The sequence below is a fragment of the Dunckerocampus dactyliophorus genome, chromosome 18 (assembly GCF_027744805.1).
Source record: "Dunckerocampus dactyliophorus isolate RoL2022-P2 chromosome 18, RoL_Ddac_1.1, whole genome shotgun sequence".
Taxonomy (NCBI): Eukaryota; Metazoa; Chordata; class Actinopteri; order Syngnathiformes; family Syngnathidae; genus Dunckerocampus; species Dunckerocampus dactyliophorus.
Genome location: NC_072836.1, coordinates 13,168,076 through 13,181,017, shown reverse-complemented (window position 1 = coordinate 13,181,017; position 12,942 = coordinate 13,168,076). Strand labels below are relative to the sequence as shown.

Below are 12,942 nucleotides of genomic sequence, written 5' to 3'. Positions count from 1 at the left end.
ATAAAATAAAATATAGACCAGTCGGCTTGTGTTCGTATCCGCGAGTGTTCGCTAGTCGGGTGTTCGTAAGTTGGGGACCTAGTGTATAACCAACACCAACACAACACTAATAACTTAGACAGCCGTCCATCGCCCTTTTGCGCTTTTGACTTTCTTCACTCTATCACAGTTTATATACAAAATACTATATTAATTTTAAAAATCACTGCCGTTTTGTAGTTGACAATTGTTCGTCAAAAAAATATGCCTTCGGCAATATCTGCTTAACACATCCTGTAGCTTGTAAAGTCGAGCATTCAAAATAAAAAAAACACGCTAATAAATTAACATGGTTCCGGCAGTGGGCGGTTAGGGCTTATTTTCCGTTATTTTCTGAAAATGTTCCGTTATTTTCACATGCAAAGGTTGACAGATATGGGTGGAAAGGGGGTTTAAGCATGCAACTGCGTTGCTTTATTTTGAAGATACAGCCATGTAGCTTCCGGCCACACAGCCACAGCGTATCTAACATTACTACCGTCACTAAAATAGATGAGAAACTGCCGGAGTGGGCGCATCTCACCAGGAGACTACGCCGCGGTACGTCTGGAGGCGCACAGCCAGGTGAGTGGAACGCGGTGTCTGCCGATAGTCTCTTTTTATTTGTCAGCATTTCATCTCCCAGGCGTATTGTACAATGCTTGAAGCATGCATAAGTGCATTCCCGCTTGTTTTCTAACTCTTGTCAGTAGCTGACGGTCTTGTGTGTTTTACTAGACTTTGCAACGAATCACAGTGTTACTTCAATGGAAGACGTAAATGGCAGTAAATGTCCCACTAGGCGTCTGTTGGGCGGATGCTGCACCTTCAGGACCTTTGCAGCATGTTTCCATCATTAAGGGCTGCAGTTGCTTAACAAACCACCGTCACAATTATGTGGAACTACAGTAGGTGTACCTCGAGGTCATATAGCCAGGCAGCTTTCACAACTTGCAGGATACATTTTTAAATTCTAATGCATAGAAGAGGCATCCTGTTAAGTGTCAGGATGTTAAAAGTGGGCACGGTGTGTTAAAATGAGGTTATTGTTGTAAATCTCCCATTGCAGCCACATAATGTGCTATGCATATCACCACATTGTTGACAATGAGAGCAGCGAGCCTGTTCTGTGATGAATTAATGCAGTAAAAAGTACACATCAGTTCGGATTAGGGTTGGGTATGTTCACATTTGATACCGATACCGAATCACTACAGGTATTCAATGGTACCAACTTTTGGTACTTTTGTGTGTGTTTATGCGGTAATAAATGCTAATTTACTAATCAAATTACTTTCCCACCCAAATTAAGATCTTTATCTCCAGTTGATCGCTGATCACAGACATAAATAAAAGGAAAAAACCCACAGTTTTAGGTGTTTTATACAGCTGGTGCTGTGTCGTGGCATTGTGTGGTTACCGTGTTGGTACAGGAAGTTTGGTTCGATGTGTAGAAGATTAGCTAGCTAGCAACATCCTACTGTTTGCATTGTAACGTCACAGTTGTTTCAGAACTTCTTCAACATGAAAACCCTTCACTACAACTAAAACCCAGCTCTACGTACTCTATTATCATTTCCCTTCTGGAAAAATTGTGTGATGGGGGTCAAATAAGTTTAAAACAACAGAGCAAAAGAGGATGGAGTAAAAGTAAATCAAAGGTATAATATTTCACCAATTGGAGGACTGTAATGCAAACTCCAAATGAAAGTGACGTAAACTTCTTTGATGTGAACACTACCAACGCTAAGGGGGCGATTGTGGTCATGGAATCGTTTTGTGTGTAAAAGAAGACTTCCGTTTAGCAGGGAAGCTGTCCTCGCCGTCGGTCTAACGAATAATATCACTTTCTGCAGCTCTTTTGTGTTTTGATTGAGGCATCACATGTACTTAAAAATATGACTTATTTCAGCTTCTGTAGCTTTAATTTGTCTGCTTGTTGGTGTAAATATTGCCACCTGCCTCCGGATTGGTCTTCTGCTCTTGTGAATGTAATATTTTTCGGAGCGGCGTCATGACACCCCCACAGAGACGGCCGTTTAGGTACCGAAACATGGCACCTTTGGATTTTTCGTGAATCGGTGCTTGGTAGTACTGATGAAATTCGGTCGGTGCCTATAAAAATGCACTGTTGGATTTTAAGGAGGTTCTAAGTAGAGTTTCAAAATACAAAAAGGAGAAAGGTTAGTGAGACAAACATGTTTTTGAGTGAGCAATTTATTGCAAACAACCATTAGAATAAAAGAGGCTGTTCATTAGCTGATCAACAGTTTAAGATCACAGCTAAAATAGAAACACAATATCCAAAAAGGGTCTCGGTAATGAGGAGCTGTGCCATTCTTGTTAACCAGGAGGCTTGTGGGAATGTTGCTCAAGGTGGTGAAGATGGCTTCACAGAGGGCATCCACTGTCTGGAACAGATCCATTTTTGTAAACAAAACCTTGCCATCTGTCCTCCAATGTTCTCAATTGGATTTAGATCAGGGGAACCTGCAGGAAGGTCCAAAAGAGTGAAGTTATTCCTCTGGAAGAAGTCCTTTGTCAGGCAGGCATTGTGAACTGCAACGTTGTCTTGTTGAAAAACTCAGTCACTACCTTACAGATGAGGGCCTCCAGTCATCAGGGATGCCCCCTGCAACATCTCCATATAGCCGGCTGCTGTTTGACGCCCCTGCATAACCTGACGCTCCGGTGTTCCATTGAAGGAAAAAGCACCCCAGATCATGATGGCACCCTAAACGGTGCCCGTGTGGAAAACATCTCAGGTGCGATCTTGTCCTTGAAGAAGTTTAAAATGTCCAACCTCAGCAGCAATGTTGCGCTGCGAGAGGCCTTGCTCATGCAGCTCAACAATCCAACCGCGTTCAAAGAAGGCGTTTTTGCCTTTGCCATCAAGAGATCATGACGGCATGAATGCCTGACCGAAAATTACATTCTCGATTATGCTGCTGCATAATAGCTAACATTTGTAATAATAGTGACTGTGGGAATTATTAGATTACATTCACTTCCGCACCCCTCCACTTCTCTCTCTAATTGCCGCTGTTTGCTCAGTGCAGGTTTTGTGTGTTGTTTAGTTTATTTCTATATGGTTTTGTGTTTTTATTTTGTGACTTCCTGTCCCTGTGTTGCGTTTAGTTTTTACCCTTTCACTTCGGTTAGTTAGTTTTCCCACCTATATGCATGCTTGCTTCTCCCACCTAGCTACGAGTATTCCTCGACGCCTCGTGTTTATGTGTTAGTTTATTTTAATCCATGCTATTCTTTGCACGCAAGTTTTCCTTCCAGCCTCCTTGTGCCACCTTGAGCCTCCTTTGTAAATTATTTATCTGTGCCTTGTTGGGCTTATGCCATTTTTAACCAGACCAGTTACCTAAACCAGGCTGTACCTGTGCCTATGTTGTTTTTTCACTGCAAGGTAGTTTTCCGTTTTCTAACTCAAGCTAGCTTTTTTTGGTATTTTTGGGGTCCTGCCAAAAAATATTATTTCCATGAACTCCCTGCCTCAGTCTCTGCATCCCGGGTTCCAATCCTGAACTGAAGGTGACACGAACAAGCTAAATGCATTGAAGCATGATTGACTTTTAAGCCCGAAATATGCGTCACACACTTAAAAGCTTTTTCAATTGTAAAATGTACAGGTACTCACCGCTGATGAGTGATAATGTAAGATCTAAGGTGAGACCATTATTCACATAGGGGGTGGTAATGAGTTATTTAGATGGCCAGTGGGGTGGCTGCAGAGTGACTGCGGTGGACATCCCGTAGCTCCGCCACTGCTGTTGGACTGTCTGTTACAGCAATTAATAGCTCAGCAGTGTGCCGAGGACATGTTTTCAATGCATAGTTTCTGGATTTTGCTCCCCATCATGGCGGCCAAACAGGGAATAATACAGAAGTGGATCCTGATCGACTCCTTGGTTTACATGCCCACACATGCTACTACAGAGAGCTTCCATTATTAAGAGATTTATGTGCTGAATCATGCTTCAGAATTCAAGTCACAGTCAACACGGTGAGAAAACTTGACCAGAACCGACCAAAGTAATCGTGGAAAACTTACCTACCGCTTGCAGTTCATACAAGATGCAGTTTTATTGACAGCTCCTCCGCATGGAAAGTTGTGTGCTGCAGGGAAATGCGTCCAAGCGGAAACTGCGGTTAGGCTGAATTAATGTTGTGCACCACAGAGCCGCGTTTGTCAAAATTGTCCCCCCAGCCATGAGGGTGGCCTCTGGGGTGGCCAGAGAGTGACCAAGGGTGACCATTGGCCACCCCGCAGCTCCGCCACTCTGTAAGATATGTAAATTCGTCGTCAGGATAGCGCTACAACTGTGCTTCCATCTGCTGTGGTGCTGCCTCCATCTCCCATTAACCATCTATATTAACTTCTGTTCAAAGTTAAAGGTGTCTCTAGAAGGTAGTGCTTCCTTTGCCACACAGGGCGCTGCCATCTTGCACTGATGTCATGTCACATGTCACTTTACACTACGTATGCAGTATTCGGAATTAGATTTTTCCTCTTGCGCCGATTTTCCACACGCTACACATCCAGTGAGGGGCGGAAGTGGGCCTCGCTTCACACATCTACTTGGTAAACAAATACAGTGCAGCCCAACCTTTGGCTTGTGGGAGTCATTGCGAGCGACCACCTTCCGTCGTTAAAGTCTCCTGTTTAGGAACACTTCGCCTTCCAGGTGAAATACATAAATGGAAAAGTGAATAAAACGAAAGCAGTGTGCCGCTGTTGTTCAGCAGGGATCAGGAACGGGGCTACAAGCTGGAACTATTAATGCTGCACTTCAGGTAAATAAGGAACTTTCATTTACTAAAAATAAAATAATCCTTCAGACAGTTGAAACCGATACTGTTGTACTTGCACCTCCTAAACGTGCCTTTTTTGTGTATGGAATCATAAGTTAACTCCCAGTGGATGTGTTGGATTCATGTCTGGTCAGGAGGCAGGGCAGTCAACAGCATCAATGCCGCCATCATCCAGGAACTACCGACATACAGTCGTTCCTCACCACATTGCGGTTCAAATTTCACTTTTTCAATTCATCATAGTTTTTCAAAAATATATTAATAAGTCAATGCTGTTTTATGGTGGAACACAGCTAATTATTAGTCAAACAATATGCATATCGAAGCAATTATTTTGCCTATGTTAAGCATTTTCAAGGATAAAAATGGCTGAATTGAACTAAAATACAAATAGGTATTCAGAAGACGCTTTCAAAGACACTGTGAATGATATGTAGTATTCTACACTGGTCACTAGGTGTCAGTCATGGCGCTGTAATGTTCAACACACACACACACACACCAGACTTGATCGCCATAACAACAGGCTTTTATTGCAGGTTTGAATTATCTCACAACAAGCACAATAATCCCCAATAAATATCCATAATAAAAACATGGGCTACTGTTGCGGCCGTAACCCAGACCAAGCTCAAGTCAACTTGAGAACCCCTGGCGTCACTTCCTCTTACGCCCGTTACGACACATAGTAACACACGAGTCTTAAATGGCGTATTTACTTTTATTATGTCTGCTATATTGGGTTATATGAGTGCAAAGATGACTGTAGGGGTTTAGTTCATGTCTAGAGGGCTTTTTTATCCTCTTTGAAAATATTCAATTTCTAAATAACGAATCCTACTTCGGTCTGGAACCATTTAACCTGGATAAATGAGGTATTACTCTACTCCAGTCACTTAAGATCAGGCATTGTCTGGCACCAGAGGGGAACCAAGTCTCGCTTCTCAAGCAAATTGTCTGAAGATCTCATCCACAGTAGTTCAGCAGTATAGCAGGTATACAGCTCTCCAAATATATGCGTCCCTGCACCATGACTGACCCACTGCCAAACTGGCCATGTTGCAGAACGTTGCAGGTAGCAGAATGTCTCCTGACGGTGCTCAGTGTGAACTTACGCTCATCTGTAAAGAGACCAGGGCACCGATGGTGAATTGGCCAATTCTCTGGAAAACGCCACTTGTGAGCCCACATATGTTCCTTGTTCAGTTTTTTTACAAGCAGTTTGGGTTGAAACATGTGCATGAATACCTCCTGCAAGTCAATTTGAAGGGCTCAGGTAGTGCTCCCCTTGTGCATGCTTGCAAAAAGGAACAGAGAGTGTTCCTGTTGCTGGGTGGTTGCCCTCATGTGAGGTGAAGCGTCTCAGACAACCTGAAGAGTCCACTTGTGATCAATCAATTCAATGCCCTGAGAATACAATGACTAGGATGAATGTGAATATTCACAGGAATCCGTTCTTAATTGGACAGTTTGATATCATCAAAGTATTGATTTGGATTATGGCTTCCCTTTTTGAGCAGTGCAGTTTACAAAATGTGGTTTGCTGTGTTTGGGATCTCGACAAGGATCTAAATTGTTGAGTCACAGGTGTGGCTTTTACTGTCTTGAATGCTACAATGTTTGGCAGAGGCAATAAATGTCTCCTGGCCCTCCAGTCCTCACCCTACAAGATGAAGGCAATCTCTCGCCTCTCATTATTAATATTTGTTGTTGCAGAGTCAACAAAAGCACACACTCCCTCCTCTCTCCTTCAATTTTGCCCAAAGGGGCCTCCCCACATCCCACTATCTTCTAGGAAGCAGCAGATATTTCTCATCTTTTTTTTTAATCCCATCCCCCTCTTTAATCTGCCAGCAAGTGATTAAAATGTGCCTGCTGCTACCACAGAGGGACACTGAAAGAGATGGCAGCAGCTGAGCCCAGAAGATGCCACTTTTTGACATGTGGCCTAACAAAAACACGTGTCAAGTGGCCAAGTGCCTGATTTATAAACATGCGCGTACGAGTCCTAATAAAAGTGTGAGCATAAAAGCTGAAAATTGTAGTCTAATTTGCATAATTGGCCATGACCCAAAACTCCCATGTGCCTCGCAACCCTCCCCCAGGAAGCAGCTGATGGCCAGGTGCGGCATGCAAGCCACGCCCCCAACTCACCGGGACAAGCTCAAAGGCTGCCAGTACCCTACCGGTCCTATCAGGTGAGGAAACAGGCTTGCCAGGCAACCCCCCCCCCTCCCCCCCCCACTCATCCAAATCTCTCAGGTGTGACTGTGTGTAGGAATGCAAGTGTCTATGGTGTCGTTAAAAACTGGGGGAGCATCCCTAGGTCATCCCGCGATTGCTTGACAGCGGGACTAACCCAGATGTCCCCCCAGATCCTTGATGTCTGTGCAGTTAAAAGTAAGGTGTAGGGTATCAGAAACAGCTCATTGGGGGTGTGTATGGTGGAGGGGGCATGGTTGGCCAGTGGTGGCCTAACCCAACTGGCTGTTCTTCAACCCCATCCCTTATGATGGTGGTGTGTGCACATGTGCGTTTATGTGTTCATGTGGGTGTTTATGAGTCTACAATGCAATTAAAAACAAAAGGGGGGGGGCATTGGAACAAGATCCAGCCGGTTGTAGTTAGCGCCCTCTCTGTGCCTCAGTGTAGCCAGACTACGGAGCATTTAAAATTGGGGGGTGGGAAGTCTGCTGGATGACAGGCGTGCAAAGAGAAGAGGTTAAACCCCGATTAAGCCAGTGGTCCCCTAACATCCCTCCCTACCTCCCAAGGTCATATTGGTGTGTGAGAGGAAGTGTATATGTCACGCGTAGGAGTGGTAAGGCTATTGAACCCTAAGATGCAGAGAAGTACACAACGGCTGGAGTAACCAAAAAAGGTTTATTACAAAAGGTGACCTTTGTGGAGGAAAAAGGCAACACTAGTAGTACAAAAGGTATAGTCCATGAACAAAAGGCCAGGGCAAGGCCACTGGAAAAAGCAAAGCAACCAAAACGTGCTGCAGGATAACACAAGAACAACAAGCCGGCTGACCATCAATCATGCGTGGTGGAGACGGAGGCACAGCGGGCTGGTGGCAGGGGGCTTCAGGCAGGAGACATGGAATACCGGGTGAGTCTTGTGTGACGGCGGAAGCTTGAGCTTGATGGAGGATGCCTTCACAATCGAGTGGATGACATAAGGTCCCAAGAATCTTGGAACCAGTTTCTTGCAGCTACCAGCCAAAGGTAAGTCCTTAGCTGACAGCCATACCTCCTGACCTGGCTGGTACCCCGGTGCTGGAATCCTGCGTCGATCCGCTAGTTGGCGGTTCCGTTCCGCCGTGGGGGAGAGCGCCGCCCGGGTTTCCCGCAACACCCCATGGGCCCGATGGAGATAGAGGTGGACCGCTGGCATGGATACATCAGCCTCCTGTGATGCCACTTTGGCTACAGGTATGATGGTCTCCGGGGATTTGTCCACTTCCGTGGGCCCAAAGACCCTCATTAAGGCGTCGGGCGTCACACCTGGGTCTGTAGGTGATGGAGAAGTTGAATCGGGTTAAAAACAACGACCAGCATGCTTGGTGGGAATTGAGTCTTTGCGCTGTCTTTATATATGCCAGGTTTTTATATATGATTGGTTACTACCAAACCTTCCCGTGAACGCGGCGCCCTCCGGCTAATGCCTCCACTCCCGCAGCGCAAGAATGATGGCCAGCAGCTCCCTGTTGCCCATGTCGTAATTACTCTCTGAAGTGGTGAGGCGACGTGAGAAGAATGCACATGGGTGGAGCCTCTTGTCGACCGGGGACCGCTGGGACAGGACCGCTCCCACTCCTGTATCCATCGCGTCGACCTCTACAAAGGACTGCAAAGACAGATCAGGGTGGGAATGAACAGGTGCGGTAGTAAACAAACCTTTGAGTCTAGCAAAAGCGGCCTCAGCTTCCTGAGGCTACACAAAGGGACTCTTAGAAGATGTGAACCTTGTCAGAGGTTTAGCTTTGCTACTATGCTTATGAATGAATCTCCTGTAGAAGTTTGAAAACCCCAGGAACCTGCTGATCAAAAACCAGTGAACACTGGTGGAGGAATTGCTCACAGGTTTCGTCCTCCCTCGAAAAACATGGTGCGTGAGGAATGTTCGGCTCCCTATGAGGTGAGGTGCCGGGAGTGGCAGCTGGTGGTGAGCTGGAGGCGGCTAAGCTAACAGGAAAAGTGGGTTCCTGGTAAAATGCTCGCTCAACACTAGCCGACAGAGCCGTAATGACTTCCATTATCTCCCTAAGAGTCTTATCATGGTTCCCGACTAGCTGACCTTGGTGAGAGAGAGCAGACCTGAAGTGTTCCAACTCTGCGGGGTCCATTGTGGCCAGATTGTTCTGTCATCTGCCCGAGTTTGAGACCCCTGGTATAGATAGTGTATAGGGTTGCGTACCCAAACTCTGTACCAGAATGGTACTGGAGCCGATGTAAACGGTAGTAACCAGACCGAAAAACTAAGTAGCTATTGGTGCCTCATTTCGGTGCCAAATTAATGCAGACTCAGCCACTTGCAACAAGTACTTGAAGGTGATATTGTGCAAGTCACGTTTTATAAGTAACAGTCTTTTTTGAAAACACCAACAGCAGTGCTCAGGTCCAACACAATATTCTTAAAGGGATAGTTTGGATATTTTGAAATGAATTTGTGTGACATCCCCATCAGCAGTGTAGTGCATCAACAGTGACTTGCCCCCACTTTGTCCCGTGAGCGGAGTTCCGGATTTCGATCAGGAGGAACTTAGTTCCTGTTAGTTGCTGGTTTGGCAGAGTTTGGCTTCTAAATGGAGACTGCTGCGACGCAAGAGTCTCCATTGCTCCATTGAGTCTCCGTTGCTCAACACACCAGCAACACAACACTTCCTGAATATCCACCGATCACACTCATGGCGAGGTGCATTCACTAACACCGAAATTCGAAATGATCAACATTACACAAGCAGGTTGTAACACTAACTTCATTTTGTGAATTTAATACACAAGTCTTGCATGTATGATAAACTGGTATACGCTGTAATTCTAACATTGCCGCAATTTTGTATTACTGGTCAATTTCTGCTTGAGGTGTGTGGAAAGTAACCTACAATAAAATCTTGCATTGTTTTTCTGTATTGCTGCCGGTTTTGCCATTGTTGATAATTATTAATTATGTTTGTTGTGGATTTTTTTTTTGAGGAATTTGTTACTTTATACTTTAATTATTTTTATTTTCATTTTTATTATTCGGTTCATCTTGTGTATCACAAAATTCTGTAAAAATAGAAAAGCATCATTTTAGGACCGGTATCAGATTATATGTAAACATACATCCTATCCTTGTATGTGCTTGATTATCTTCCTTTTATTACGAATGACTATATTTTAAATATGTTCTATATAATATGTATAATATATCATTTTGTCCATTATTTTGTTTGGTGCCAAAATGTAAGATGGTGTTTTCCATGCTGAATAGCCTGTAAAACTCTCCAGGGCCAGGCTATCAAGAAACGATGCATTTATGTTGGTTTCTTACTGTGCAGGGTCATGCAGGTCCCACAGTGTAATCAATAGCAATGTCAGCCGGCAGGCTAAAGACGAGAATGCAAACAAGTCTTTGTGTGTTTGTGTATGTGTGTGAAAGTGAGAGAGCTTTGTGGTGGAATCAGTATCTCAAGAAAAGTTTAGCAGCCTTTCATGTGATGATGGATTTGCTCTTAGATCAGGGCTTTTGAGCGCAGACATGCTTTGCATTAATAAACAAGCACGCGACTAATCTTCACTGGCTTCATGGTTGTGGAAAAGTACCTTTGAATGCTTTCATCACCTTAACATGAATACAAGCTGTCTGCCTGATTTTTGTTCAATGTAATTTACAAGTTGACTTTAAGCTTGTATATATATCTGAAGGAAGTGGTTGCTACTCGGGGTGCACAGATTCACTGATCTTTATAAAGCCTGACCTCCCTATTCTGATTTAAAAGAAATAAACAGCATACGCCTTCAATGTTCAAATCTTATTTTGTTGGAAAACATTGAACAATATCCGTGAAACAATATAAACTTTGCTGCACGAGCTAGTTCTCTCAAATAAAATTGAAAAGTTTGGAAAATTGCTGTCCAAACTTTATTTTTCACATTTTAGAAACAAACAAACTTGCACAACAGGTTGAGAAAGTCTCGACTGTTGCTAAAGAGACGAGTTGTGTACATAAATAAATGTTCCTCCTGCAGCCGTGGCCCCAGTCTTTTATTCATACTGAACTTCCACAACATCAGCGGGCATCCCAAAACCCTCGGTTAGAGTAGCTTTGCTCTTTTCACTGCTCATAAGTGCCAACAGCAAACTGCTGCCTCTTCAGGCTCGAGTATCGAGTACGCTTGAGTATCCGTGCAATTGCAGAAGACAGACCCTCCCCCAGCATCTCGTGGTATTGCAATCGCACGAATTGGCACGCAAATTCAGCCAATCCCGGCAAATTATGTATGCCGCCTGTCAACTTCCTCCAATCTCTGAACTTCTTCACAAATTTTGGCAAATCGTTGTCATCTCCGGCCATCGCCAACTGCCCGTCTGACCAAAAAAATAAGTTCATGATTCGCGCTTCCACATTTCTTGTTCAACATGTCAACCAAATCACCCGAGAAGTCAACAGTTCAACAATTCTTGTTTCTTGTTACCACACGTACGAGCTCTGCAATTTTTGGGAAATTTGTTGTCTGTGGCCAGCACGTAGGGGAAGTAGGGGTTGCAGGTGTGTCGTACTTAGGGAGTAAGTGATTTGTGACACCCAAGTGCTTGCCGCTCGCCCTCCATTGGTAGCTTTTACATAGTGAGTGTGGCGTGCGACTCGTGCGTGCTAGGTGTGCTTCATGTTTCACCCACTGGGGACGTACCGTGTGTGGGGATCGTACGAGGCTCGTGAGGCCCACTCACTTCGATTGATGATGGGCGTATTGGCTTCCTACGGCACCTACGGTTATTGTGACCGGGAGAACCCGAGGGTAAGGTGTATTAATGTCGGATACGTCATGTGAGCAGCCACCGTCCGTTCACGGAGGTCGTGAGAATAAGAGTGTTGGCCTGGAGAAGCCTCCCGCTGTGGTCGGGCAAGGTGCATTGATGTCGGATATGCTATGTGAGTAGCCACCGTGCTTCCACGGAGTTGCCCTCTCGGGGGGAAGCCGCTGCTGTGGCCGGGCAATGTACACAATGTACTGTTAAACTTGCACCACACGCACTCCTCCTCTTCCTTGCTCATGCGGCCTGACTGAGTGCAAGGTTTTCGAAAATCCGTGCGGGCATTGTGCGTGTCTCTTGCGACTTTCTCCAGTTTTGCATGTAGCCACTGGGAAAGTTCCTTGTTGTAAAAAAAGATCGACATTAGCCTATCATCCTCACTGTGACGTTTGTCACGTGACTCATACACAGGACAGCCATACATAGACGTACTGTACACTCTGACAACACTGCCAGCTTTGTTTGGTGGACTGGTGGTAAATTGGAAAGGTGGGGCAAAGGATATGGCCTTGGCCACTAGTTTAATTTCTATCGGTGGCTTGAAATCTGACTCTTTAGTATAAATAACACTAAATTGTTGGAACATGGCCGTTTTTCAGAATGACTTAATGTTTGGAAGAAGTGATGCTGGGCAGCTCAATTCAAACTGAGCTTAGTTGAAAAAGCTCCCATACACATGAAGGCATGCACACACGTCGTTTAGCCCGGCATCCAGTTTGTGGGTTTTTACATGTTGTTTGATGTTGAATCCTGGCTTGTACTTCGTTCTGAACTGGCTTCAACCAGATGGAGACTGGCAGCACAAAATGCACTGAAAGCATTAGATAATTTGGATCTACCTCAGCTGGCTCTTTGTGTGTGTGTGTGTGTGTGTGGGTGTGTGTGTGTGTGTGTGTGTAAAGAAAAGCGAGAGAGGAAAGGGATCAGCAGCATGCAAAATGGTGCTGCACATCCAAGGGTTTGCTATGATACACACAGAAGCTCAGTGTCTCTGCCAACAGAGACCACTACTGATATGGGGCTGTGTGGGGGTGTGCATGTGTGTGAGAGAGTGAGAGTGTGTTTATATATTTA

The 12,942-nt window shown here is 44.9% G+C and overlaps 1 protein-coding gene across 1 annotated transcript in view; it reads left to right on the top strand.

The window, feature by feature from the left end:
• Positions 1-523: 523 nt before the first annotated feature.
• rbfox1 (RNA binding fox-1 homolog 1) overlaps positions 524-12,942 on the top strand; it is a 264,175-nt gene continuing 251,756 nt past the window's right edge. The window contains exon 1 of the mRNA XM_054759808.1: positions 524-603. The gene's annotated coding sequence lies outside the window, so the exon portion shown is untranslated. The remainder of the gene's footprint in view (positions 604-12,942) is intronic.